Genomic DNA, 24,351 nt, shown 5'->3' with positions numbered 1-24,351 from the left:
TGGCCAAGAAAAAGGAAGCATATGTCAGGTATAGAGAGTAGAGACTGAGTAAATCCTTAGAAGAGTATAAAGGCAGAGTATACTTAAGAGTTAAATCAGAAGGGCAAAAAGGGTATATAAGATAACTTTAGCAAATAGGGTTAAGAATCTGTAGGGATTTTAAAAATACATTAAGGTCAAAAGGGTAACTAGAGAGAGAATAGGGCCCCTCAAAGATCAGCAAGGCAGCTTATGTGTGGAATTGCAGGAGATGGGGAGAGATACAAAATAAGTATTTTGCATCAGTGTTCACAGTGGAGAAGAACATGGAAGATATAGAATGTGGAGAAATAGATGGTGACATCTTGAAAAAATGTCCATATTACACAGATGGTGCTGCTAGATGTCTTAAACGCATAAAGGTGGATAAATCCCCAGGACCTGATCAATCGTACCCCGGAACTCTGTGGGAAGTGTTTGCTGGGCCCTTTACTGAGTTATTTGGGTCAACAAAAGTAATAGGGTGAGGTGCTAGAAGACTGGAGGTTGGCTAACATGGTGCCACTATTTAAGAAAGGTGGTAAGGAAATGTCAGTGGACTATAGACCGATGAGCCTGACATTAGTGGTTGGCAAGTTGTTGAAAGTAAATCCTGTCCCTCAGGATTTCTTGTATTTGGAAAGGCAAGGACTGATTAGGGATAGTCAACATAGTTTTGTACGTGGGAAATCATGTCTCACCAAATTGAGTTTTTTGAAAAAGTAATGAAGAGGGTTGACGAGGGATGAGCAGTGGACGCATCCATATGGAAATTTCGATAAGGTGTTTGAAAAGGTTCCTTGTGGGAGACTGGTTAGCAAGTGTAGATCTTATGGAATACAGGGAGAACTAGCTATATGGATGCAGAAGTGGCTCGAAGGTAGAAGACAGAGAGTGGTGGTGGAGGGTTGCTTTTCAGACTGGAGGCCTGTGACCAGTTGTGTGCCACACGGATCGGTGCTGGGTCCAGTGTGTTTCATCATTTATATGAGTGATTTGGATACGCACATAGGAGATATAGTTGGCAAGTTTGCAGATGACACCAAAATTGGAGGTGTAGTGGACAGCAAAGATGATTACCTCAGAGTACAACAGGATCTTGATCAGATGGGTCACTCGACTGAGGAGTGGCAGATGAAGTTTAATTTAAATAAATGTGAGATGCTGCATTTTGGAAAGGCAAATCAGGACAGGACTTATACACTTAATGGTAAAGTCCCGGGGAGTGTCGTCGAACAAAGAGACCTTGGAGTGCAGGTTCATAGTTCCTTAAAAGTGGAACCGCAGGTAGATAGGATAGTGAAGGTGGCATTTGTTATGCTTTCGTTTATTGGTCAGAGTATCAAGTATAGGATTTGGGAGGTCATGTTGTGGCTGTACAGGACATTGGTTAGGCCACTTTTGGAATACTGTGAGCAATTCTGATCTCCCACTTACTGGAAGGATGATGTGAAACTTGAAAGGGTTCAGAAAAGATTTACAAGGATGTTGCCAGGGTTAGAGGTTTGAGCTATAGAGATGCCAAATACACTGGGGCGGTTTTCCATGCAGTGATGGAGGCTGAGGGAGCGACCTTATAGAGGTTTATAAAACCATGAAGGTGTTGGATAGGGTAAATTGACAAAGTCTTTTCCTTGGGGTCGGGGAGTACAAGTGCTGGCAAATGGGATTGATCAGTTTAAGATATATGGTCAGCATAGATGAGTTGGACCGAAGGGTCTGTTTCCATGATGTACATCTCCAAGACTCTAAGTTACCAATTATTATTGTAAACTCCAGTGGATATAAACCAAGGCTGTCTAAATTTTCCCACCCAGATAACCTGCCCATTCCAGATATTATTTAGCACATCTTGTCTGAATTGCTTCAAACATATTTATATCCTTCCTTAAATAAGGAGATCAATACTGTGCATGTACTCCAGATGTGGTCTTACCATTGCCATGTATAACAGAAGTATAATTCCGTTACCTTTTCATAGAATTCCTATAGTAACAAACAATATGTCCTATTAGCTTTTTTAGTTACTTAGTAGATCTGCATACTAACCTTTGGTGACGTATGCACTACAACATGTAGATCCCTCTGTACTTCAGAGCTCTGCAATCTCACCATGAGATTATAAACATTTTCATTTTTCCTTCCAATTGGCCAGTTTCACATTATACTCTATTTTTCAAATGTGTCAAATTATTTAAACTAATTATTTGCTATTGTAGCCTCTTCATGACCTCTCACAACTTATCTATATTATCAGTAAATTTAGCTACAATACTTCCTTCCCTTCATCCTTGTCACTTATACAAGTTATGAAAACTTGAGGCTCAAGTGCTTCCCTGTGGTTTACCCTTTATTAAATCTTTCCAACCATGCATGACTCATTTGTGCCTATTTCCCATTTCCTGCTAGTCAGTTAATCTTCTATCCATGCCATGTGACCCTGTCTATTATCTTTAACTTCTCTAAGTGCCCTGTTATAAATTCTTTAATAAGGAAATTCTGCATAAAGGATTTTAACATCTTCCCAATGATAGATGTTAAGCAAACTGACCTGGAGTTTTCAGCTTTCCATTTCTCCCCCTTTTGGAATAAAGAAGTTACATTCACTATTCTCCAATCTAATGGACATTCTGCAAATGTAGGAATTTCTGGAAAATTAAAAACAATGCAACAATGACCCCACTAGCCATTTCTTTTAAGACCCTAAGCTGGTGTCCATCATTGGACCTGGGGCTGACAAGATCCCAGCTAATCTACTCAGTAACAATCTCTGATGATTGTGATTTTTTTGAGTTCCTACATCCCTTCCATTACCTGGTGTACAGCTTTATTCTCTAGTAAAGATCAATGCAACTACAACATGAGGAAAACAGTTTTTACGCAGTGAGTGGTTAGAATGTGGAATGTTATCTCTCACCTCACTCCATCAGCATCCTTCTGTTCCTTCCTCCATTATGCTTATCTAGATAAGAAAAGAAATTGATGCAGGAATAGGCCATTCACCCCTTCAAGCCTGCCCACCATTTTAAGATGATGGCTGATCTGCCTCAGACCTCGATCCCTCTTTCATGCCAGCTGTTCAAAACGTCCAACTCCTTGATATCTCAAAACCTCTTCTTTAAATACTTCCAGTGATTTAGCCTCCACAATACTTTGGGATAGAAAACCCTAGACATTCACTACTTGCAGAATAAATTCCTATTCATGTCAGTGTCCCTTTATTCCATAATTATATTCCCTAGCTTGAGATTGCCTCATTAGTGGAAATATCTCAAGATATACTCCGTAAAGTCCTCTCAGAATCTTGTTTGTTTCAATCAGATTACACATCATTTTTCTAAACTCTAGTGAACGAAGACCTGTTTAGCCATTCTTCCTCAGTCAACCCCTTCATCTCAGAAATCAGGCTCGTGAATCTCTGCCCCCAGTGCCAATATATCCTTTTTTAAAATACTGGGATCAAACAGCACACCGTACTCAGGTGAGACCTCAGCAATACCCTGGATTCTTATAGTGTCTTTCCTATGTGTAAACTCTAGTCCCTTGCATTTAAAGCCAAAATTCCCTTTCATTTCTTAATTACATGCTGCATTTGCATGCTTACCTTTTTGTGTTCATGTACACAAACACCCAGGTCTCAGAATGCTTCACTATTTTTTTGGGAGTCCCTCGCAGTTTAAATGGAAGCCTGCCTGGTGACTCTACCAAATGAGATAACTCACTTTCCAGTATTACGCACCAGGTTTTGGCCATTTTCTGAACCTATCCATATCTCCTTATAGATTTCTTAGGTCTGCATCACAACATTCCCCACTCACCTATTTTCACAACAATTTTACCCCTCAACACATTGCTATAGGTAATAAACAATGGAGACACTTGGAATGTTCTTTGGGGCACTCCACTAGTTACATCTTTCTCATGTGAAAAATATCCATTAATTCTAATTCTGTCTTAGAATGTCAACAGTGCAGATAAAGGCCATTCAGCACATTTTTAGAATAGATTAGATTCCCTACAGTATGGAAACAGGCCCTTTGGCCTAACAAGTCTACACCAACCCTCAGAAGAGCAACCCACCCAGATCATACCCTGTATTTACCCCTGACTAATGCACCTAACACTATGGGCAATTTAGCATGGCCAATTCACCTGACCTGCACATCTTTGAATGGTGGGAGGAAACCACAGCACCCGAAGGAAACCCACGCAGACATGGGGAGAATGTGCAAACTCCACACAGACAGTTGCCCAAGGTGTGAATCGAACCCAGGTCCTTGGCAGTGTGAGGCAACAGTGCTAACTGCTGAGCCACCGTGCCACCCCATTGAGTCTGCTCTAACCCTCCAAAAAGCATCTCACCCAGATCCACCCTATCACATTTATACTGGTTAATCCACCCAGTCTATGCATCCCTGGACACAACAGGGCAATTCAACATAGTCAATCCACTTAACCTGCACATCTCTTGGACTGTGGTAGGAAGCTTAAAAATGTGTTGCTGGAAAAGCGCAGCAGGTCAGGCAGCATCCAAGGAGCAGGAGAAACGATGATTCGGGCATAAGCCCTTCTGCTGAAGCCCATGGTGAAGAAGGGCTTATGCCCGAAACGTCAATTCGCCTGCTCCTTGGATGCTGCCTGACCTGCTGCGCTTTTCCAGCAACACATTTTTCAGCTCTGATCTCCAGCATCTGCAGTCCTCACTTTCTCCTATGGTAGGAAGCCAGAGCATCTAACGGAAACCCACGTAGACACAGGGAGAACAGAAAATTGCACAGTCACCCAAGACTGGAATCAAATCTGTGGGGCAACAATGCTAACCATTGCACCACCGTGGCCTGTCTTCTGTATGTTAACCAATCCACAATCCATGCTAATACATTACTCCCTCCAGCATAGTTTTGCTTAATAACATTGTGAGAGACATTTTATCGATTTTACTGTAAGACTTGTATATGACCTGCCTCAACCACATCTTGCGCAGGTTTCACATTCTAGGCTAATTAACAAATTTCTCCTGAATTCCTTCGTTGGTTTAAAGACTACCTTATATTGAAGGTTTCTGTTTTGGGTCTTACACAGAAGTAAAATGGTCTTCTCAAAATCTATAGTAAACTAAACTCGTCCAAGATTCTAAAGATCTCTGTCAGGTCACCTATAAATCTGATCAGTTGTTTCAATTTGCCACCAAAACTAGAGGTTTTAACTTTCTTGCATCTTCTCCTGTACCCCACTTTTTTTTTAAATGCAAACCTGGGAATGAGAACTTTTCACTGTGCAGTGCGGCGTGTTCTGACAAAAACACACTTAAGCATTATCCACTACGCTGTCACTGATGGGTGCAAGAAATCCCGTTCTTTCAATTCGCTGATCCAAGATCTGACATTTGAGCAAAATATTTATTCTCCACTCGATTGGCTGCATGGGGTGATCAGCAATGACCTCAACAGCCAAACAAAACAAAATCCAGCAAGTTCCTAGTAACTTCTGGCTGAGGCTAGTTAGTGTTTTCTTGAAAGGATGGGTGGGGGTTAAGGTAAACTGAGCAATACACTTTCAGTTGGCTGCATCGACTCTGTCACCACAGGAAACTCCAATCCTGAAGCGGATCATATACACAGCCAGAGCAAACCAACAGTCGATGAATCGGGTGTCGCCTACGGTCTGAAACTTCCAACTTGCATTTTGAAAAAAAAATGCATTAACGCGAAGTGATTCTGGAAAACAATCCAAGATCTGAATTCCCCTGAATTGATGTTGCAGTATAAACCTACACTGGGGGGAGACGGGGGGGGGGGGGACGGACTGTAAGCTTGTAAGCTTACTGGAGCCGAGAACTGTCCAGGCCCCTAGCCGCTAGGGCAAGACAAGAGCAGAAGGGGGCATTTTCCAGGCAATGGAGAAACGACAAGTCGCGGTGCAACACTGTATCAGACATGTTGCCGTAAAAGGAATCCGAAATAGCGACTTCCAGCCGCTGTGCTCGCAGCAGCTACACAGGCCCGTGTATGCTCTATATCTCTCCAACACACTGCCTGGCTTCAGCAACACAAAAAATAAATCTCTTAGATACAGAAAACCAAAATGACTTACATGATCCGGGGTGCGCTCTATGCCTTTGTGCTTTTGTTTAGAAGATATAATCTTCTGCAAATGCAAAATTGAAGCCGCGTCTTTTTTAAAAAAAAACATTCATTTAAGGAAAAAAACCACTACCTGCAAGGCTCGCTTTCAGCCCCGCCGCATAGTACAAGCTGCTCTCCAAACAGGGCGCAGCAGCATTGTGGGAACCGGCCCCCATCCGACTCACAGCAGCCGCCCGCCTCCTGCTGGCAACATTCACAATAGCAAGCTTACCGTAATTCAAAATACACCGCTCGCTGGCCGTTACATTTGGCTTCAACTCATGGGCAATCCGTTGTTTCAGGACATTACGGGTTGCAGAGAACAAGCAGACCACTCATCGAGTGAATGAGCACGGAAACAGACCCTTCGGTCCTACTCGTCTATGCCAACCAAGTTTTTTTAATTTCAAAAATATACTTTATTCATCGAATTATTTTCATATCTATACAACTGGTGATGCCATACACACATATACATTCCATTTCTTTACATACAGGGATCGGAATTAATCATTTGTATGTACAAATCTGTACATTGACTATCCAGATATTCTGCTGAGACGTCAGCAGAGCCCAATTACTGGGTGGGCCCCTTGTTCTTCTTAGGCAGACAGACCTTACACGGTGGTCTTTCCCCACAGCATCTTGGCAGCAGCTGCCCCAAGCTTCAGCGCATCCCTCAGCACGTAGTTCTGGACCTTGGAATGTGCCAGTCCGCAACACTCAGTCGGGGTCAGCTCCTTCACCTGGAAGATCAACAGGTTTCAGACAGACCAAAAGATGTCTTTCACTGAGTTGATGATCCTCCAGGCACAGTTGATGTTCGTCTTGGTGTGCGTCCCGGGAACAGACGAGAGAGCACAGAGTCCCGCGTCACGGAGCTGCTCGGGGTGAACCTTGACATACACCATTGCATTCCTCTCCAAACTTCCTTCGCATAGGCACATTCCAGAAGGAGGTGTGTGACAGTCTCGTCCCCTCCACAGCTGCTTCGTGGGGCAGAGAGTCCGGGCGTCTATAAAGGATCTCACCGGCAGAGCCCTTCTCACCACCAGCCAAGCCATGTTTTAGTGCTTGTTGAGAAGTTCTGATGATGAGGCATTCTACCAAATGACTTTGACAGTCTGCCCAGGGAACCGCTCAATAGGATCCACCCTCTCCTTTTCCTGAAGGGTCTCAAGGACAGTACGTGCTGACCACTTCCTGATGGACTTGTGGTCAAAGGTGTTTTTCTTCATAAATTTCTCCATGAAGGACAGGTCATAGAGTCATAGAGATGTACAGCATGGAAACAGACCCTTCGGTCCAACCTGTCCATGCCAACCAGATATTCCAACTCAATCTAGTCCCACCTGCCAGCACTTGGCCCATATCCTTCCAAACTCTTCCTATTCATATACCCATCCAAATGCCTCTTAAATGTTGCAATTGTACCAGCCTCCATCACATCCTCTGGCAGCTCATTCCATACATGTACCACTCTCTGCATGAAAAAGTTGTCCCCTTAGGTCTCTTTTATATCTTTCCCCTCTCACCCTAAACCTATGCCCTCTGGTTCTGGACTCCCCCATCCCAGGGAAAAGACTTTGTCTATTTATCCTATCCATGCCCCTCATAATTTTGTAAACCTCTATAAGATCACCCGTCAGCCTCTAACGCTCCAGGGGAAACAGCCCCAGCCTGTTCAGCCTCTCCCTACAGCTCAAATCCTCCAAACCTGGCAACATCCTTGTAAACCTTTTCAAGTTTCACATCTTTCTGATAGGAAGGAGACCAGAATTGCACGCAATATTCCAACAGTGGCCTAACCAATGTCCTATACAGCTGCAACATGACCTCCCAACTCCTGTACTCAATACTCTGACCAATAAAGGAAAGCATACGAAATGCCTTCTTCACTATCCTATTTACCTGCGACTCCACTTTCAAGGAGCTATGGAGCGTTCCACGACAGTGAGGCTAGGCTCATCCTTCGCAATACCGGGGACAGGTAGAACCTCAGTACATAGTGACACTTGGTGTTTGCGTACCAGGGATCCATGCACAGCTTGATGCAGCCACACACAAAGGTGGCCATCAGGGTGAGGGTGGCATTGGGTGTGTATTTCCCCCCATTGCCCAGATCTTTATACATGGTGTCCCTTCGGACCCGATCCATCTTTGATCTCCACATAAGGTGGAAGATGGCCCAGGTGAATGTGGCGGCACAGGTTCGGGGAATAGGCCAGACCTGTGCCACATATAACAACACTGACAGTATCTCACACCTGATGACCAGGTTTTTGCCCCTGATGGAGAGCTTTGCGCCCATCTGCCTAGTTTCTGCCTTGCTTTCCTGATCTGTTCCTCCCAAGTCTTGGCGCATGCCCCAGCCCCACCGAACCAAATACCCAGCACTTTCAGGTGGTCAGTCCTGACGGTGAAGGGCATGGAGGATTGGTCAGCCCAGTTCCCGAAGAGCATGGACTTGCTCTTGCCTTGGTTTACCTTGGCCCCTGAGGCCCATTCGAACTGGGCACATATGCACACGGAGTCTGTGCACGGACAGCAGATCCGAGCAGAAAACAGCGACATCGTCCATGTACAGGGAGGCCTTAACCTGTAGGCCCCCGCTGCCAGGAATAGTCACCCCTCTCAGGCTCGCATCCATTATGATGGACTCGGCAAATGGCTCTATGCAGCACACAAACAAGGCAGGAGAGAGAGAGGGCAGCCCTGCCTGACTCCAGATCTGACTGGAAAGCTATTTGATTCCCACCCAATGATTGAGACTGCACTGACAATGTTGGTGTAGAGCAGTCTGATCCAATTGCAGATTCCCTCCCCAATGTCCATTTTGGAGAGGACATCGCTCATATATGTATGGGATATCCTGTCAAAGCCTTTCTCCTTGTCCAGGCTGATGAGGCAGTGTCCACCCCCCTGTCCTGCACATAGGCAATCGTATCCCTGAGGAGTGCGAGACTCTCAGCGATCTTCCTACCCGGTACAGCACAGGTTTGGTCAGGGTGAATCACCGATCCCAAAGCAGACCTGACCCGGTTGGCGATGACCTTTGACAAGATTTTGTAATCTGCGTTTAATAGTGAGATTGGTCTCCAATATCTAATTTCCTCCCTCTCCCCCTTCCGCTTGTAGATGAGGGTGATGATGCCTTTCCTCATGGATTCGTTCATGGTACCTGCCAGAAGCATACTGACATACGCCTCCAGCAGGTCCTGGCCAATCAAGTGCCATAGAGCAGAATAGAGCTCGACCTCTAAGCTGTTGCTTTTCGAAGGACTTGAGGGCCTTGGTCAGCTCATCCAGAGATAATGGCTGGTCCAGCCTCTCCGATGTCCTGTCATCTAAGACCTCCATGATAGAGGACAGGAATGACTGGGAAGCCACGCTGTCAGTTGGCTTTGAGTCACACTCATGATATCAGCCTGAGATGACGTTACCGAGCCATCTCCTTCCTTCAGGCTGTGAGCACGGAGCTCCCTTTGTGCACCTTCTGGAAGAAGAAACGTGAACACGTCTCATCCTGCTCCACGGAGCGGACCCTGGACCGGAAGATTATCTTGGAGGCCTCCGAGGCAAAGAGCGAGGCTTGCTGGCCCTTCACCTCCTGGAGGACCTCCGTGACATCGACCCCCCATCATCTGCAGCAGGAGCAGGTTCTGCATACTTTCCTGGAGTTGGGACAGTTTTGCCCACCTCTCTCTCACCTCCTGAACACCTTTGAGGATGAAGAACCTTTTGATGTTCTCTTTTACTGTTTCCCACCAGTCCGCTGGAGACTCAAAGAAGGGCTTCACGATTCTCCAACCTGTGTAATCCCTCTTGAGCTCCTCAATGTCTCCTGGGGTCAACAGCTTTGTGTTCATCTTCCACATTCCCTTACCAGCCCGCTGCTCGTCCTGTAGATGACAGTCAGCCAGCAAGAGGCAGTGGTCAGAGAAGAACACCGGCTTGACGTCGGTGGATCTGACCGAGAACGTTCGGGACACAAACAGGTAATCTATCCTTGAGCGTATAGACCCGTCTGCCCATGACCAGGTGTATCTACACTGCGCTCTGTCTGCAGGGATGCCGAAGACATCGTGCAGCTTGGCTTCTTTGACCGTTTCCATCAGGGCTTTGGACGTGGCGTCAAGTTTACTGACCCCCCCGCCGGATCGTCCATCTGCATCAATGATACAGTTGAAGTCTCCGGCCAGAATGATCGGCCTGGATGTTGCCAGCAACAATGGAAGCTGCTGCAGGACGGCCAATCGTTCACTCTTACTCACTGGGGCATACACGTTAATTAGTCTCAGGGAAGCGTTTCTGTACATGACGTCAGTGACAAGGAGGCGCCCGCCCACCACATTCTTAACCTCGGAGATGGTGAAGTTACCTCCCCGCAACAGGATACCCAGGCCTGAGGAGCGGTTATTGTTGCCCCCCAACAAAACTGATGGCCCATGGGCCCACAAGCTCAACCATCTCCTGTAGCTGCTGAGGTGTGGTATCCCACACTCTTGTAGAAACAGGACATTGGCTTTAAAGTTGGCGAGGAAGATCAATGTAGAAACACATCGCGTAGTGGATTTAATGCTATGCACATTAATACTCAAAGTTTTTAATCACCATTTTAACAGTTTAAGAGGTTACCAGTGTCCATTTGCCGCTGGTTCTGCCTCTCTGGGGTAGCTGTCTGCATCCCTGTGGTGTACGCGAACAGCTGGATCCTCGCAGGGCTGAGGTAGCTGTCTGGCTCCACACTGGGGCCATTTCCATGCTTGGGTTTCATCGGGCCGGGACCAGATTTCGCACAGTCCAGTTCTATGTCTAACAGCAGGGCTGTCAGAAGGTCGCTTCTCCCAGTTACCTGAAGCTGTGGGGCAGTGGGTATCTCCTGGTTTTCACCTGGTGGGGGTGGTCTTTACCAGTCTCCTCAGAGGGTTTGTCATTTCCTGTTTGGAAGGTGCTGCCCTCCTTTCTCCCTGCGGCACTCTGTCTCTTCTTCTGGTGACGACTCTCCTTGCGCCTGTCTTCACCATCCGAAGAGCTGCCTGTATCCTCACCGTGCAGCTGCCATTTCCCCCTTGGGAGATTTTGAGGACCTGGCGGGTTTTCCTCTTCCTGTTTTTAACAGGAATCCATTCCTCTGCCTCCTTGGTTCCGTCCTCCTCCATTGCCTCCATCTGTCCTGTCGGAGCTTGGATCGGCTGCTGTACCTCCCCACTGGCTGCTGTCTGCTCCACTCCAGCCTGTCGTTCCTTCTGGGTGCCACCAGACACTGTTCCCTTGCTGGTTTGTGGTACCTTGCTGGTCTTTTGCGGTCCACCTCCGGCCATCTGTGAGTAGGTGGCGGCTCCTTGTCTGGGCAGGCCTTGTACATGTAGCCCGTCTCTCTGCACAGATTACAGTTCTTGGCCTCTTTGCATTCCTTGGTCGGGTGACCCTTCTGCTTGCAGTTCTAACAGATAGTGACCTTACAATCCGCCGTCATGTGGTCTGTCTATGCCAACCAAGTTTCCCAAACTGAACCAGTTCCATTTGCCTGCGTTTGGCACATCTCCCTTGAAGGCTTTCCTATCCATACATCTCTCCAAACTGTCTTTTAAATGTTGTAACTGTACCTGCACCTAACACTACCTCTCGCAGTTCATTCCACATAAGTCACCCTCGAGTCTCTTTTTAAATCTTTCTCCTTTCACCTTAAACCTATGCTCTCTAGTTTTGAACTCCCCTTCCCTAGGGAAAATACTTTTGCTGTTCACCTTATCTATGCCCCTAGTGATTTTACAAACCAAAAAGGAGAAAAAAACCAATATTGGCAAAAAACACTGGTCATGAGCTAAATAGGTTTACTTTGGTTCTTTCTTGTGTGGCTGGTGGCAGTAAGTTAAAATCAATGACTGTTTTTAAGAGAAAACTTTGCCAAAGGAGAAATTTCCAAAATAAATTGTCGTCTATATGCATCCACAGGCCGGATGAATGAAGGTGGATGTAGAAAATGAATAAAGGAAATTTGGAATTTACGACCTGGTGGACTACGCAAGAAAAATCTGGGACCAGTTTAGATCATGGCTAGTTAAGAATGTTGTTGCTAACATCTGATCACATAATGCTGAAGTAGCTGTAATTCCCAGCAGACTTACAAGTGTTTTGCAACCAATAGATGGTATCAATAGGCCATTCAAGGACATGATGAGAATGAAGTGGAATAACTGGATGCGTGATGGAGAAAACACATATGTGAAAGGAGGCAATATGTGGGCTCCATCACTGCCACTGTTCTGTGAATGAATCGTTGATTCATGGAAGGAAATAAAAGCTGACAGTATTTTCAAATCATTCAAGAAATGTGGAATTTTGAATGCAATAGACAATACACTGGACAATTATCTATGGGATGACATAGATGAAGAAGAAGAAGCGGATGATGTGCTACTCTAACTACAGACAGTGAAGATGAAGAGGATCCATACAATGATATCATTCATCCTGCTGATTATGAAGTTTTTTTCACTGCTGAAGGTGTTGAACAGTGTGATGTTGCAGGATTTTAATGAACTTTTGTATTTGACATGTTTAACTTAAGATGTACCATGTAATTATAGTTAAAGCCATATTATATTTCTACTTCACTTCTTGTATGTGTATATAAAAGCTTACTAATTCATTTTTGTCTCTATTGTCTTCATCCAATAATTATCACAATTCATTGGGATTTTTCTTCATTTCTTTAGAGATCAGTTGGGCTTCTGCTAATGATATGGTATTTTAGATTGTAGCATAAATTTCAGCCCCTCAAAAGTAATTTCATGTAATAGTCAACCCCAAAAACTTAACCTTAAAAAATAATCTAAAAAATTTGACATTTACACGAGTATCTATGGTATATGGAATTTGTTCAGTGATCAGCCATGATTTGATTGAGTAGTGACAGAACAGGCTGGAGGGTTTAAATGGCCCACTCTTGTTCTTTTGTTCTGATTTGATGTATCTATTGAATTTTGTGCCTTTGCTTCTGCTTTACTGTGTCAGCAATGGAAACTGATTGCTATTTTCTGCCACCATTTGTATGGTCAGTGTTAACTAAATCAAGCATGACCTATTGAAATGGTAAACCTGATAATTCATTTTTTTAAAGTGAAAATAATCCAAAGATAAGTCTTAAAGATTTCAAGTGACAATGCTGAGACAATTTCCTTTGGCAGCTTGTTCTACTGTGGGATTGTCCTTGAGAAGAGGGATTATTGATACACTTGCTTGAAGAGAAATTGTCTTTGCAGTTGTGTGGATGACTACCCTGTGTTTTGTCTTTGCTGGAGGGCATCAATTACTTGTTTCAGTCAATTCCCACCAATTCATTCATATTTTATAAACATAGTCCATCTTTTTTCTCTCTCCTTTGCTGTAGTAATTGCTGTTGCTGGATTAAAATCCCGAAACTCATTTCCTACACTACAGCAGTTCAAAAAAACAGTTTATTTTCTTTAGAGAAAATAGGGATGGGCAACAAATGTTGGCCTCGCTAGTGATACCCACATTCAAAAAATGAATATAGAAGTAAATCCAAATCTTTCATGTGATCAAATATTACACAAATAAAAATAATTCTGAAGATATTTCCTGATACAGTCTTGCAGAAATTTATCTTCTTCCAATGGATGTCAAATTGACTTTGGGATCTTTAATCATTTTACTTACAGGAGTACAGCAAATAATGGTTCTGAAAAAGGGGCTTGGCCTCCAAAACTTCCTACCTAAATCAAGCATGACCTCTTGAAACAGTAAACCTGATAATTAATCATTTTAAGTGAAAATAATCCAAAAATGGGTCTTAAACATTTTAGGTGACGATGCTAAGACAATTTCCTTTGGCAACTTGTTCCACTGTGGGATTGTCCTTGGGAAGAAGGATTGTTGATACACGTTTCTGAAGAGAAATTGTCTTTGTGGTTTGTGTGGATGACTACCTTGTGTTCTGTCTTTGTCAGAGGGAATCAAGTAGTCATTTCAGTCAATTCCCAAATCTTGCACTGGATGTTAGTTTCTTACAATGGAGCCATGCAGGAGTGCAGGCTTGGAAACCTTGACAATCATTGACAGGCAAATGGGCAATTTTTAATAGGATTACCATTAGTTGGATCTGTTCTGATGACAGTCAGAAAATCTGGGCCTCAGGATATAACAATGAAAACAAAACACATACTTGCATTTGTATAGCATCTTTCATGATTGCAGGATGCGCCGAAAAGCTTGATAGGCAAGTACATATAATATTGAAGTATAATCACATTTTATAATGCAGAATATGTTGCAGCTCATTTATATTCTGCAAGTTGTCACGAACACCACTGTGATAATGATGAGACAATCTTTTATTCTTAAGTCAAGTTAGTTAAATTTTATTTATTTGTTGTAATAAGTATTTATAAAAATACAGTGAAAAGTGTTGCTTAGTGTCGCTACTCTCCGGTGCCATTTTAAAACACATAAAATAAATCAAAACACAGAATATAAAGTTAGAAAATAAAACAATAAAGTTCAACTTATAGTCTTATCTCAATAAAGAGATAAAGGTCTTTGGAACAGTTCCCACTTCTAGCTCAGCCGTGGGCCTGGATCCAGGCTCCTCCAATCCAATGCTTCAACTCCCTGCTGATAAACTGACAACACTCTTGCAACCACACTTCACCGTGCTTCTGCCATTAAAACAAAGAGTCACCACTCTCCAGTGCCATCTCGCCTCTACAATCACTGCCACTATGAGTTCACGCAGATGCAGTCACTGGTGCTGCAGATTCCTGTGCTGGAACCAAATTCATCTCCGCTGCTGCCTTCTCTGAGAGGCACCCAGGCCTAGCACAGACCTGGAACTTCGGCTCAGTCTGCGAGTCTAGAATGGGAGATTAAGCCTGGGACCTGCTTCTCACTCCCTGGGAGACCGTGGGTTGGGGTGGAGCCATGACTGCCTCATCCTGGAGTTGCTGTTACCACTGCTGGATGCCTCCTCCTTCAACATTTACTCAGTCTTGCTGGTCTCTGGGTTCGCGCTGCCATCTTTGTCTGCCATGCCACACAGGACCCGCTCTTATAGGTGCCACTGCAACTGAGCAAAATAATCTTTAAAGAGAAAACAAATAAAAAGCAAAAGTAAAAAGAAAAAACAGACAGAAGTGGATGCCCCAGACTCAGTAGCCTGCTACATTGCTGCTGTCATCTTGGAGAGTTGAGGAATATAAAGTACCCTGATATTGGAGAGATCTGAGTGATTTTTTTAATATCCATCTCAGAGGACAGACAGGTCTTCAGTTTAACACTTCATCTGAAAGTTGGGACTTCTGGCAATTCAGCATTGCTTCAGTGCTTCATTGGGAATGTCGGCCTAGGCTTTGAATTCAGGTCACTTGTGTAAGTTATCCTTTATAGGAAGAGAGGGACAGAGAGAAACAGTTAATCTCTAATGATTGAATAAAGATCAATGTCTGGAAACCAAGCACTAACTCATCCAATGCACTACACCAAAGTTCTGTTCTTCACGTGTTACAGTCTCTGCAAATTATCACTGAGACAGAATTTCTTGACATTCAATCCTGTAGCATTGTTTCCACAATTAATTATTTGATGCTCTATTTACATTACTTGTGCATGTTTAACGCAGAGAACTAATGGATTTTTACAATGCTATTCTTCAGCATTATGATCAAGCCATCAAATTATTCAGTCCTTGACAATTTGTTTTTGAGATACTGTCCAAATAAAGACACTGAAAAGTGTGAATGAATAGGGGTCCCCAGGATTCAAGAACATCATTTCCTGAAAGTATGAGCATTGATAAATTAAATGACAAAAAAGGTACTGACATTTGTGGTTAGATAAATAATTTACCAGAATACAAAGACAAATTTGGAGGTGAAATGATGATCATAAGATGAAAATGTTTGAATACTGAAGCTTCCTAAATGAGTAATGTGGACTGTGTGAAAGGAGGAGACCAAATCAGTACAACTCATACCAATTCAAAACAGCCACACAGACAGGTAGAGTATGAATGACATCACAAGGCCAAAACACTTGATAAAGCCTCCACTTGGCTCCTTGTCTAGTATATCCTTTTTGAATCAGCAACTGAATGTCATGGGACTACACTTCTGGAAAAGGCATGATATTCACAACTCAGCAGTTGCACCATTGATTTAGATTCCTGAGTTACAAAAACCACATCCTCACCAGCTGCATTGTTTCATCATAATTATGCACACAAGCCAAAAGACAACCACTCAAGAGAATGTGAAGCAGAAAAGCTGTCATTGGGTGAAACACTGACTCTTAGTGAACAAGGGCCCACTAATGGAAAAGATGGAAAAAATTGCAATCCCCCTTTGACCAAAAAGCCGAGAAAAACAGATTCTATATCTCCAGACCTCAAGACAGCAAAAATTATGAAACATCAATAGAGGGAGGGGAGCTGGTTGTTATGTATAACTACTTTCTTCCTCATTACATAATAGAAAAACTCCTATTCCAAGCAGTCCATGTTCTCAGTGCAATGTGGGACATTGAGCAGGACTGGCTGTTAATGTAATTTACCCATTAGCAGTCCAAAACCAAACAACTAAGCAACCTGAGGCATTTGAACAATAGAAATTTTCCACTGAGGAACTGTCAGTCCTAATAGTTAACAATCACATCCAGATTGATATCAATCACTTGTCATAGTTTACCTAGGTGCAAAAGAGGCCTTCTGGTAGTGTCCCTACCCCTGGACCTAAGGGCCTAGGTTCAAGACTTACTTGCTCCAGAGGTGTGTAATAACACCCCTGAACAGGTTAATTAGAAAAATAGGTTAAGTTGTCTGACAGCATACCTAAGTTAACAGTATGCCTGAATAGATTGATTGAAAATATCTAACTAGATGCAAACAACTGATCAAACTGTTTGAAGATCCAATATTGCTTTTTAAATCAATAAGTACAGTAAGTTCTGTATCAAAACTTTCAGCAGCAGTATCTGTGCTTATTCCATTATACATAAATATGTCGTAATTAATTCTTGCAGCAAAAGGAAGATGATCATAGGGTTTTACAGCACAGACAAGGCCATCAGCCTATCAAGTCTGCAATGAGCTAGCTATAATAATCCCATTTTATAGCACCTGGCTCATAGTCTTGAATGTTATGACATTATAAGTGTTCATCCAAGTACTTTTTAAAGAGGATTCCTGCCCCTACAACTTCCCAGGTAGTGTATTTCAAATTCCCTCCACTGTCCGAGTGAAGAAACTTTCCTCAAGTCCCCTCTAACACCTGCCCTTCACTTTAAAATTATGCCTCTTCATTATTGACTTTATACACTTCATTACTGAATAAGAGGAATAGCTGATTCCTATCCACCCTATCCATGCCCCTCATAGTTTTATGTACCTCAATCAGGTCCCCCCTCAGCATTGTTTGCTCCATACAAAACAATCCAAACCCAATCCACAGCTAAAATCCTCCATTCCAGTCAACATCCCGGTGAATGTCCTCTGCACTCCCTCCAGTATAATCACATTCTTCCTGTAGTTTGGTGAACAGAACTACACACAGTACTCCAGCTGTGACCTAACCAAAGTTTTGTACAGCTCCAACATAACTTCCCTGCTCTTAAAGTCTATGCCATAACTGAAAAAGGCAAGTTCCCATTTGCTTTCGTAGCTAGTCTTGCCATCTTCTGGGATCTCTGGACAAGCACCTCAAGACCTATCTGTTCCTCTGAGCTTCCCAATGTCTTACCATGCATTGAGTACTCACTTGTCTTGGTCAATATTATTTTGCGAATCGAAACATCTTCTCCATGATAAACCTTGATGGTGTATTTGATGGATGCTGTATGACACAGTCCTGAAGTACTAAAGGAAGTGATATATAAATGAAGTATCAGCTGTGATTTAATGGGGAGCATTCTTGTTTCTGATTCAAAAGGTTGTAGCTTTGAATACCACACCAAATTTAGGTAACTAGATGTTGGAACTGTACAGAACGTTGGAATACAGTGTGCAGTTCTGGTCACCACAATATAGGAAGGATGTTATTGCATTGAAGAACGTGCAAAGGAGATTCACCAGGATGTTGCCTGGGATGGAGTCTTTCATTTATGAAGAGAGATTGGAGTAGCTCAGATTTTTTTTGCAGCAGAGAAGGTTGGTGGGGAGAGGGGGGGGGGGGGGGGGGGGGGATCTGATAAGATGTATAAGATTATGAGGGGCATGGACAGGGTGAATAAAAGCAACTGTTCTCCTTACTTGAAGGATGAAGAACAAGAAGGCATAATTTTAAAGAGAAAGACAGGAGGTTTGAAAGGATTTGAAGAAAAATGTTTTCATCCAGAGGATGATAGGGATCTTGAATGCACTGCCTGGAAGAGCAGTTGAGGTAGGAGACCTTACAATCTTTAAAAAGTACTCAGGAGCACTTGAATTGTCATAATATTCAAGGTTATGGGTCTAGTGAAGGACAGTAGGAAGAGTGTAGGTAGTAGTATATTTTTGGTGGTACAGACTTAACATAGAAACATAGCAGATAGAATCAGAAGTAAGCCATTTGATGGCTAGAGCCTGCTCCATCATTCATTATGATCATGGTGTATCATCAAATGCAATATTTTAATCCTGCCCTTCCCCATATCTCAAGATCACTTTAGCTACAAGAGTAAGATTTTCCTCTTTCTTGAAAACACAATATTTTTGCCTCATCTACTTTTTGTGGTAGTGGGTGAAGACATTTCTCCTCATCTCAGTCCTAAAAGGTTTACACTTACCATGATCCTTGTTTCTGGACTCCCCACCATTGAGTGCATCCTTCCTGCATATAACCTATCTAATCCTATTAGAATATGATAGTTTGTTTTATATAGGTTGATGGATTGAAGGCCTCTTTCTGCACTGTATGATGTTATGATTCTGTTACACTTGTACCTGAAAGCTCTGTGAATTTTTGAAGGGAACATAATGACAGCACAAGGCAGGAAACAATACTAAAGAAGGTTGCAGCTAACCTTGAACTACTGCTCTTCCTCAATGCAGAGATCTAATATAGAAATATGTGGGTCATCTCAGGACCAAAAGCAAAACACAGCACAACAGCAAAGGGAGTAACAGAGAGAATCACAAGATAATCAAGATCATAAAGATGTTGTAATCACAGAAAAACTGGAAGACCAAATCACAGGTCAAACAAGACATGAAGAAAGCATCAAACAGCAGGAGGCTCAGGAGCACAATGCAACACTGAACACAGCAACACAAAAGCTGAAGAGGATTTCGTTGCTTCTTGGATGCTGCCTGAACTGCTGTGCTCTTCCAGCACCACTAATCCAGAATCTGGTTTCCAGCATCTGCAGTCATTGTTTTTACCATAAACTAGTACAGAGTGTGTAGCCCAAGAAACCACTGTTTCAATATTTAGAAAACCACTAAAAGAACTAGTGACACAAAAGGAATCAAAATTGTATTAAACATAATATGATATACAAACATATGAAATAAAGGAATGGATTTGGAATGAAAATCATACTAAGGTAAAAACACAAAAATAGTGCAATAGGCACATAAGGATATCCAAAAACTATGTAGACTCATAAAGAGCAGGAGTGAGAAGAAGAATTTAAATTTGTTGCCTGCGTGCCATGCAATTGCTGTGCCATGTGGATATTTCAGGATGCTCAATGTCCTAAGTGGCCGTGTTTGTATTATTCCTTCTTGGCATGTGGCCACTGTTGATGGGGTCAGCATTGTTGTTCATTCCTAATTACCCTTGAGAAAGTATAGATTAGATCAGTTCATCTGTTTACTACATCCATAATGCTGTAAGGCCTGGAGTTCCAAGATTTTGAACTAGTAACACTGAAGGAAAAGTGATATAATTCTAAGTCAGTATGGTATGTGATTTAGTGTGTTATTTGGAAGAGATGATCTTCTTGTAAGGTAGGAAATAGGAACAGGAGTCGGCTGTTCAGTCCCTTAAGCCTGCCCCATCATTTAATAGGATCATGGCTGATCTGACAGTCCTCACGTCCATTTTCTTGTCTTTTTCTGTAACCACTGATTCCCCTACCGATCAAGAATCTATCTATCTATCTATCTCAGGCTCATGTGTCTGATGCCCTTGTTTTTACAGGTTGTAGAAGTTTTAGGTTTGGAAAATGCTGATGAAGAATCCTGGATGAGTTGTTGCAGTGGAAAGTGTAGATAATACTGTGAGCCTATGGTGGAGGTACTGAATGTTTTTAAGGTAATGGATGAATACTAATCAGGCAAGTTGCTTTGTCCTGAATGGTGTTGAACTGTTAATGCTCATTCAAGTGTGATGAAATGTGTCTGATTTATATCATTTTTTAGAGTTTGAATTTGCAGAATAATCAGTTTATAATCTGCTCTTTTGGTCATTGTATTTATACGTCTGGTCTAGTTCGACACATACTCCCCAAGATCATGAGCAATGGTGATGCCACTGAATGTCAAGGGAAGATTGGTAGATTCTTGAAGATGGTCATTGCCTGGTGCTTGCATGGCATGAATGTTACTTTCTCCCTATCAGTCAGTCTGAATATAGACCATATCCTGATGCATGTGAGCATGGATTATAACATTATTTGAACAGTTCTGAAAGCAGTGCAATCATCAACAAACATCCACACATCTGTCCTTATGATGGAGTGAAGTTTATATATGAAGCAGAAGTGTTCCTCCTCTCTCTACAAGAATCTCAGGGAGTCCTTCTCCCATTGCAACTCCCAGGTCATTTCCTCTGACCTGAAGCTCTTATGCTACTTTCTCCCCACCCCCACCCTCCTCTAACTTATCTCTCCACCCTTCAGGCTCTCTGCCTGTATTCCTGATGAAGGGCTTTTGCCTGAAACGTCGATTTTACTGCTCCTCGGATGCTGCCTGAACTGCTGTGTTCTTTCAGCACCACTAATCCAGAATCTGGTTTCCAGCATCTGCAGTCATTGTTTTTACCTAGTTGATTTTAACCCTACTGCGAATCCTCTTGCAAGGATGCCTGCCTTGAAGAAGTTTTCCTCCTCTCTCTACAAGAATTTCAGGCAGTCCCTCTCCCATTGCAACTCCCAGGTCATTTCCTCTGCCCTGAAGCTCTTATGCTACTTTCTCCCCACCCCCACCCTCCTCTAACTTATCTCTCCACCCTTCAGGCTCTGTGCCTATATTCCTGATGAAGGGCTTTTGCCTGAAACGTTGATTTTACTGCTCCTCAGATGCTGCCTGAACTGCTGTGCTCTTCCAGCACCACTAATCCAGAATCTGGTTTCCAGCATCTGCAGTCATTGTTTTTACCTTAAAATGGCTGAGCCTAGATCAATGACTTGAGGAACACCTAGGACAGTAAGCTGAGAAAGGGTGTCAAGGTATCTCAGTGGTTAGCACTGCTGCCACAAAGCACCAGGGACCCAAGTTTGATTCCGGCCTTGGGTGACTGTGTGGAATTTGCATGTTCTCCCTCTGTCTGTGTGGATTTCCTCTGGTTTCCTCCCACAGTCCAAAGATGTGCAGGTTAGGTGGATTAGCCATGCTAAATTGCCCAAAGTGTACAGGGATGTGAAGTTAGGTAGATTAACTGTGGTAAATATGGGGTTACAGGAATTGGGTGGGATGCTCTTCGGAGGATTTGTGCAGACTCAATGAGCCAAATGGCCTCTTTCCATACTGTAGGGATTCTACAATTCAATGTCTGCAGACAACCACCCAGCTTCCTCTCTTTGTGTTTTTTATGATTTCAGCAGTGGAGTGTTTTCCACCTGTGTCCATTGACTTCAATTTTAGTGTTCCTTGATGCCACACACAGTTAAAGATAGTCACATTCAAGAGACCTCAAAAATTCAACTCTTTTGTCCATGCTTGGTTCAAGGCTATAGTGAATTCTGGAACTAAGTGGGTACTGGAAAACTCAGTATTGGTGGTTAGATGAATGCTGAGTAAAGACTACTTGAAAGCACTGTTGCCAATATCTTTCATCATTTTGCTGATGATTAAGAATAGATTGTTGGGACAATAAGTGGATTGGATTTGTCCTGCTTTTGATAGATCATTTTCCAAATTCTTGATCCCACTATCGTAGATTTAGTGGAATAGCTTGACTAAGGGTGTGAGATTCCTAGTTGACTGCGAGTATGTTGGGATTCAGAAAACAAAACTGCAGAAAAAAATAGTATAAAACAATGGCTACTATTAGTGCCAGTTTGTCCCATGCTTTTGGCTGCTTCGTCTTACAGCACCATCTACTGGTGTTTTTTTATGACAGCTGCAAATGAACACTACACAAATTGATATTTAAAAATAGCACACCACCACAAGAAATATGGATACATCTAAATCACAGAGATTCCGTACTATAGCTAGGAAATTATTAGAGTTCCTAGACTTTTGTATTAACAGAGTACTCAGTCATTTCTTGATGTCAGTTGAAGTGAATCAAATTGAATGAAGTTTGGCATTTTTGATGCTGGGCATTTCAGGATGAGGTCAAGATGGGGTACTCACTTGGCATTTCTGTCTGAAAATGGTCACAAATACTTTTTTACATTGACATTGTGGATTCTGTGAGGATATTCATGAAGTCTCCTCTTCCTCTCATTAGTTAAGTAATTATTCACCATTCAAGAGTGGATGTACCAGACAGCAAAAGCTTGATTTCGTACATTTGTTGCGAGATGTTTACCTCTTTTATGAGGGATTAGATAAGGAAAAACCTTTCCAATGGCAGAAGGCCCTGTCATCAGAGAACACAGATTTACATGTTTGGAAAAAGAGATGAGAACTTGAGAGAAGGAAAATTATGCAGAGTTGTAATCTGCAATACTGTGCCTGAAATGATGATAGGAACAGCTTTAGTAGTAACTTTCAAAAAATATTTGGATTAATATATGAGCACACATAAGTGTGTTCCTCACATAAGAGTAGAATGCCTTAGGGTTATCCTTAATCCGCTAAAGCTTTTTCATGTCCCCTTCTAGCTTTCCTACATTCATTCTTCAGTTCTTTTCTGGCCATATTGAAATCCTCTAGAGCTCTGTGTGATCCTTGCTTTATCAGCCTTAAGTAAGCTTCCTTCTTCCTCTCAACTAAAAGTTCTACATCCCTTGTCACCCTACCATCCTTTCCTTACCTCAGTGGGACAAACCCATCCAGCAGTATCAGCAAGCGCTCCCTAAACAACCTCCACATTTCTGTTGGTCATTTTCCTGAAAACATCTGTTCCCAATTTAGATGCCCCGGTTCCTGCTTAATAATATTGTAATTCCCCCTCCCCCAATTAAATATTTTCGCATGCCATCTGCTCCTATCCCTCTCCATGACCATGGTAGAGGTCAGGGAGTTGTGATCACTATCACCAAAATGCTCTCCCAATGAGAGATCTGACACCTGGCCTGGTTCGTTGCCAAGCACCAAATCCAGTATGGTGTCCCCTTTAGTCAGCCTATCTACATATTGAATCAAGAATCCTTCCTGGACACACTTGACAAAAACTGCTCCAATCAAACAATTTGAACTAAGGAAGTTCCAATCAACATTAGGGAAGTTAAAATCATCCAAGACAACAACCCTCTTACTTCTGCACCTTTCCAAACTCTGCTTCCCAATCTGCTCCTCTGTGCTTCTGCAGCTATTGGGGGGTCTGTAATTCCAAATAAAGTGACTGCTCCTTTCCTGTTTTTGACTTCCGCCCATACTAACTCTGTAAACAGACCCTCCTCGATGACCTCCCTTTTTGTAGCTGTGATACTATCCCTGATTAGCAATGCCACTACCCCACCTCTTTTACCTACCCCCCCCCCCCCCATTCCTTTTGAACCATCTAAACCCTGGAAGAAATAAGAGCACAGATAAACGTGCCCTTCAGGTCTTCTCTGCCATTCAATAAAATCATGGCGGATCTTTTGTGTTTCGAATTCCACATTCCCATCTACCTCTGACAACAATCACTGATTCCTTTGCCGAATGAGAATCTATTCATCTCTGTTTCAAAAATAATTAATGACCCACCTCCACTGCCTCTGTAGGCAGAGAGCTCCAAAATTGCACAACCCACCGTGAGAAAAACATTCTCTCTATCCTGAAAGGGCAACTGTTCATTTTCAAACAGTGCTTCCTAGTTGTGAACAGACCCACAAGTGGAAGCACCTCTTTCATGTCCATGTTTTCAATATCATTCAGGATCGCATGCAGTTT

At 42.9% G+C, this 24,351-nt stretch overlaps 1 protein-coding gene across 3 annotated transcripts in view; it reads right to left on the bottom strand.

The window, feature by feature from the left end:
• Positions 1–6,266, bottom strand: part of extl3 (exostosin-like glycosyltransferase 3) — an 87,811-nt gene extending 81,545 nt beyond the window's left edge. The window contains exons 1-2 of one of the 3 annotated variants that reach the window (XM_043680266.2): positions 6,112–6,259; positions 2,936–2,980 (exon numbers count right to left, since the gene is read on the bottom strand). The gene's annotated coding sequence lies outside the window, so the exon portion shown is untranslated. Of the gene's footprint in view, positions 1–2,935; positions 2,981–6,111 lie in introns of all 3 variants that reach the window. The other 2 variants (XM_043680256.2, XM_043680281.2) reach the window with 2 other exon arrangements.
• Between the last annotated feature and the right edge of the window lie 18,085 nt (positions 6,267–24,351).

Source organism: Chiloscyllium plagiosum, unplaced genomic scaffold (genome assembly GCF_037043375.1).
Source record: "Chiloscyllium plagiosum isolate Xiang-an unplaced genomic scaffold, Cpla_swu_hap1 HiC_scaffold_3, whole genome shotgun sequence".
Lineage (NCBI taxonomy): Eukaryota > Metazoa > Chordata > Chondrichthyes > Orectolobiformes > Hemiscylliidae > Chiloscyllium > Chiloscyllium plagiosum.
The sequence above is the reverse complement of the archived record's forward strand: the minus strand, read 5'-3'. Positions and strand labels throughout refer to the sequence as shown.